Source organism: Triturus cristatus, chromosome 1_2 (genome assembly GCF_964204655.1).
Source record: "Triturus cristatus chromosome 1_2, aTriCri1.1, whole genome shotgun sequence".
NCBI lineage: Eukaryota > Metazoa > Chordata > Amphibia > Caudata > Salamandridae > Triturus > Triturus cristatus.
The window spans coordinates 1,050,566,723-1,050,572,722 of NC_140580.1; the positions used below are offsets into that span (position 1 = coordinate 1,050,566,723).

General features: G+C 47.9%; 1 long non-coding RNA gene across 1 annotated transcript in view; it reads right to left on the reverse strand.

Annotated features, from left to right (window-relative positions):
- The window catches only part of LOC146868643 (uncharacterized), a 28,058-nt gene extending 22,730 nt beyond the window's left edge, over nt 1-5,328 (reverse strand). The window contains exon 1 of the long non-coding RNA XR_014963173.1: nt 5,052-5,328. This is a non-coding gene — a long non-coding RNA (uncharacterized LOC146868643). The remainder of the gene's footprint in view (nt 1-5,051) is intronic.
- Between the last annotated feature and the right edge of the window lie 672 nt (nt 5,329-6,000).

Genomic DNA, 6,000 nt, shown 5'->3' on the forward strand with positions numbered 1-6,000 from the left:
GTCATGACCAATCACAATTTCCCAAGGGGTAGGAAATTTAGCTTGTATTGTACTACTGTCAATGCTCAGGAGTGTGGTAAGGTGTGTGAGTGAGGTTGCCCACCAATATAGATTCAAGTTAGGGAGGGCCAAGCCTCCATGCTCCCTGGGTAGTGATAATTTAAAATCTCTTCTTGGCCATGAGTAAGACCATTTAAATTCTTCAAAAATATTTTCAAATTTTTTAAACCAAAAATTTGTGAAGGACAGCGGTATTGCTCTAAAAAATATAACAATTCAGGTAAATAGATCATTTTAATTATATTAGTTCTACCAATGAGAGTTAGGTGTAAGTGATATAGTTTTTGGGCGCTTTCCTGGTTTCCTCCGTGCAACTCTCCAAGTTTTACTTGACCACCTGGCCCAGATCCAAGTTAATCTTAACTCCCAGATAGTTTGCCTTCTTTACCACCCGGCTATCATTAAAAGTGGTGAGTTCATTGACAACCATTTGGGTTTTCTCCCGGTTGAAGGTGATTCTAGCCTCGATGGGGAGCCAGTGGAGTGTGCGCAGGTGTTGGGAGATGTGGCAGTGTCGTGGTAGATTAAGGACCAGTCTAGCGGCGGCATTCTGGATGTTTTGTAGCTTGCGGGTGAGGTTTTTGTTTTTTCCGGCGTAGAGTGCGTTGCCGTAGTCGAGTCTGCTGGTGACAATGGCGTGGGTGACGGTTTTTCTGTGCTCGAGGGGGATCCATTTGGAGGTCTTACGTAGGAGACGGAGGATGTGGAAGCAGGAGGATGTGACGGGGTTGATTTGGTGATCCATTTTGAGCTCGAAGTCTAGAATGATTCCGAGGTTGCATGTGAAAGGATCCCATTGCGTCTAATTTGAAGTTCTTTACATAATCAATCATCATCCTGAAAATCTGCTCACATCTGGAGCTATGTTGACCACTCCTACTTTGGGAGCTCTGTGGTTGGCTTCTGTTGGGTTCCTCTGGAGAGGATGCTAAAGTAGCATCAACAAAGCACCCACACAAACTTTAGCCTCTGCCCCCTCACTCTGTAAGGAGTATGTCTTACAGTTTGGGAAGAAATGGTTTGTTGCTGTATATGGACAGAGTAGTTTTAAACTGCAGGACTGGTGGGGGAAGCCCCAAGAGTCTAACATGCTGCTTTTTGCCCATGACGGCAATAAAATTGATAAAACAGACAAAGAGTGGGGAAGTGTTCGTTCTCTTAATACTGGGTTCGCTTTAGGCATGATATTGTTAAAGGTGCTCCTGGCTGGTCTAAAGCATGGGATAAAGGTTTTGCTTCTTACTCAATACTTCTAAAAGGAAAGACTCCCAGCACTTGGACCTCCACATCCAGTAAGCCGAACATGCAATAAAAAAGTGGATATAAAATGGAACCATTCCAAGACACCAGCAATAGTGATGTAAAGTACCATGCAATATATAAGAGCGAGTAAGAATTTCGAACCGTTTACTCCTGTAACACTGCACCCCATACTCCTGCATGCTTTTGTGACTCAGCCCCCATTTGCCAAATAAATGCCAAGAGAAATTCTGGTCTGAAAGTCATCCTTCCAAAACAGAAAAAAATGCAAGTTCTGCAAATCAATGCCACGGACCGAGTCTGCAGATTGCTTTTATAGATTAACATTAGCAACAGCTGTAGCACACAAAGAAGTCACACAATCAGGAGCTCTAAAAATCAATAGGTGTTTTTTGCTGCTTGTGTAGTATAAGAAAACAGTGCTGTCAAGGCAATCACAGCGGCCTCCTGCCCCTTCCATCTAATTTAGACATGTCAAAGAATTGTAACAGTTAACTATCGAGTGACTAACTTCCAAAAGAATGGATATCCTGTGATAATCATTTTCGTTTTTGGTTTTAGTAGAGAATTGATCACTGTCAGTTCTTTGCTTGTTCTGCTGTCATTTACCATATACAGCATAAGACCAGAACGGAGACAGGTAGAGGTATGGGATATTGGCAAATTTCAAGTTTGTCCACTTTGAGTAGCAGAGAGAAATCTCACAAAATTATGTTTCACGAAAAAAATACGAGTAAATTCTGATTTATTGTGTGCATTTTCTGGTTACAAAGTGTAATGATGCCCAGGGCAGGCTTTAGGGAGGTGCAACTGGTGCAGCTGCTCCTGGCACTAAGCTCATTGATGGTGCTGTTTTTAAATAACGTATGGGCTCAAAAGTATCTGCTGCAGAGTTCCTTGTGTGTTCAGCAATTTTCAAGCAACAATACAAATGTCAAGATAACTCTGGTGATTAATGTTCCTGCTGGAGAGAGATCAGAGTTTTGTCTAGTAACAATTTTAACAAGAAAGTACCATGAATATCACAGAACTGTTTTTTATGGGGACAGCTCAATGGGTTACTGCTTTTGTCATCGAGATCGCTTTGTTACTTGCAGTTGATAAGTTACGATCCTAGTATAGCACAGTGGCCTATGAACTATCTTCAAAGAGCTGCTTGCAAACTACATGGTATAGGTTAGAACATTATGTTGTTCCCCAGTCTTTCATTATCCTAATGTTGCCAAAAGGATTTATTTGGGTAGAAATACATTCTTATTAGTAAAGACAATCCAAACCACTGTGGTATATTTCAAATCCAGAGTTTGTGCTTCTCCAGACCAAACACTCTTAAAGTATACTGCCTAATAGTATGGATAAAACAGGATTCTTACACATTTTAATCCTCAAGATCTTATATAACATTTCCTATAGACTGATTTACACATATATGATTCACTGTCTCTGTATGAGGTCTATGTGACTTAAAGTGCTCTGACACCTTAGACTGGTATAAGTAATGCATAAAACCAAATGAAATGCATGTGAGAGAGGGGTAATGGAGAGAGGAGGGGCACTGTTGGAGGGTGGTAGAGAGAGAATCCGTGGAGAAGGTGGGCATTGGAGGGCGCCCAAAAAGATTGTTGCATTGGGCACCAACCGAGACTAAAGCCGCCCCTGATGATGCATTCGGATTCAAAAAGTCCATTTTTTTAATGAGAGAACAAAGATCTCTAATGAGTGAATTCAGACACGCAAGTGGTGAGCTTCTCACTATGTCATTCAGTGCATCTTCCTCTCTTACATTGATTCAATTCAAGTAAAGTCAAATGAATCACAATGGGTGTTTAAATTCTTGGGAAAATTAAGGGCTTTGTTTAGAGTTTAGCGGGTGGTACGCCGCCCACCAGGTTGGGCCCTGGTGGACTTCTGCTCACCATATTTAGAGCTCTCTGTTGGCCTTGTATATATCTCTGAGCCATCACAGGATCAGCTCCCATGGGGTGTCCTCTGAAGGCACTGACAGTTTCTAGAAACACAGGGGATTGAGAGGAAATTGGGCGATCCAGCAAACATCCTCCCCACAATTATTAGCAATAAAGAGCCAAGGTGTGCTGCTCCACTGGTCCACTAACATTACACTGAGGTCGATGGAGTTCTGGACAGTCAATGAGGGCATCCGTTATAGGATGCACTGACCCTCACTCAATGAAGTCGCATACTTTATTATAAGGTCGTGCTTCTCGCTGGGTGGATACTGCACTACCCAGCGGGCCCCTCTTGGGGAATCTTTGCTGAAGTTCATCCAATCTCAATGTCCTGTGTTAGCCAGACAATAGAGTGATACTGCTCACTAAATCTGGAGTGGGTGTGGTAGAGTGGGACTGTTAGACACGGGGTAGCGTGGTGCAGAGCGGGTGTGCCAAACTCCGGAGGAAATGTGTAAACCATCCACGCAGCACACACAGGCGACACACAAGGAACACTACAAAAAGAGACCACACCAGTTTAGGTGGAAAAAAACAGCACATGTATTATGCAAAACACAGCAAGAAGTAATCACAGTGGTGAACACGGCGCCAACTGGCACCAGGTAGTCAAGTACAGAGGGGACTATTTACAAGGCAGGGCCAATTGGGCCGCTGCCAGAATCATCATCAGCACAGGTTGCAAAGGATAAATGGAAAACCCCACGTGATCATCACCAATAGCTACTGGTAACTAACTGTTCTCAGCTCAGCACATTAGCATGAACCCCATTAGGCGTCAAAGCGCAAACATGAGGCATAAACATAACCCGACCTTGTAGGCAATAGTAAGAAACATTATCATGAAGCCGGAAACAGGGTAGGCAGAAGCAGATGAGCATCTGGCATCAACATTAGCCTACACACATATTAGGTCCTCTCATTAAGCCTAGGACACATTAGATAGGCACAGTAGGCATAAATGCAGGCATCAGGGCATTCCTGGGAGCGTCATATTCTGCACAGGGTCATCAGGGTGACAACATCATATCAGCATGAATCATAATCCTGGGCACCAAACCTGTGAACATAGGCACCACTCCCATTAGCATAGGCACATTGGCATAAACAACAACCTTACTAGCATAAATGCATTAGGAGAAATACATTAGGCACCAACCTTATTGGCATGGAAACATTAAACATAAATCATGAGGCGTCTCCCTCGGGATCAATGCAGGATTATTAGGCATAACTCCTGTTAGCATGGACACCTTGGCATACCAACACTACTTGCCCCAAATGTCGCAGTTCAGTCTTTGGCGCCACTGCGTCTGGGGGGGGGGAGGGAAAGGAGAGCCCCTACTCAAGGACTCTACCTCTAAGAGCTGCCAAAGCGTGGTAACCGCCCACTGTCCAACGGGGCAGTTGTGTCAAATAAAGTCACCAAGTCACTGGCACGCGTTGGAGCCCCCCCCCCCCACTTGGAGCTCAGGGACAGAAAAATGCCCAACACGGTGCAGCGGCCCACAACTGCGGCGCCGCCGTATAGCCCAACAAAATACTAGCACCAAATGCGGGCACTGGCGTGTTGGACGTGAGCCCCACTCCGGGGCTACTAAATCAAAAATTGGCCTAACGTTGCAGCTGCCCACTGCCAAGCGGGGCAGCCCGGGAAAACCAGCACAACCACTCGGGTCCCCTTAGAAGGACCAACGGGGGCAGGCACTGACAATGTGCCCCGTTGCCCCCCCCGCCACCAGCACACCAAAGGTCCCCACTCACCGTGACTCTTTCCAGCAGGGGACAGCCACCGATATGTGCCTCGACTGTCCCGTGCTCTGCCAGGATTCTCACGATCTCCTCTGGTGGCTCCTCACGATAGTGGCAGCCCAAATCAGGTCGCAATCGCCAGACTTCCTTTGGCGCCTCCCGAATTCACCCGGGCCCCATCGTGGGCCCAGGACTTTGGGTTTTGCCGCTTGGGGAGGCGGGGTAGGCTCCAGTCCTCCTGTGCGTCGCACTTCCTGTTCAGGGGCTGGGACTTCCCTCAGGCGGGTCTGGACGCGCGCCCGTCGGCGCCAATACCAGCGCGGCTTCCCTGACGTCACAGGTAAGCCCGCGCGGTGCTCCTGGGCCGGCGGCGGTGATCTTCGGCATCCGCTTCTGGTGCGCCGGGACTCGGGCCGGCGGTGGTGATCTTGGAGATTCTTAAGTGCGGGGTCGGCTCCTTCAGAACAAAGACAATTGTGGGGTCGGCACCCGCTGCATCGAAGCCGGCAATTGCGGGGTGGGCCCCCGTTTCTTCCGCAATCAGCGGGGTGGGCTCCTGCTGGCTGGTACAATAAGCAGCTCTCTCCGGCAAGATGCGGGGTAGGCTCCTGTGGTGTTTTCAAATCTGCCGCTCTCCCTGGCTGCATGCGGCGGTGATTTTCGGCCCCAGCGTCACGCTCAGCAGGGCTCCCGGCCCGATACAGGCCCCGGGCAGCGGCGGTAAGTTTAGGCACAGCAGCGCTTCTTCTTCTCGCCACGCAGTGCTGCGCCGGTGATCTTGGGCAGAGGCGCTTAGCCTTCACTGCGAGTCGGGCTGGTCAGTGCTCAGCAGGCATCGCGCTCATGGACGATAGCGGGATTCTTGTGGCATAGCGCTTAGCAGACACAGCGCCCGTTACCTTATGATCCCCAGCAGCGGCAGCTCTCGCAGGTTCCCCAGCACTCAGGAATCACAGCGCTA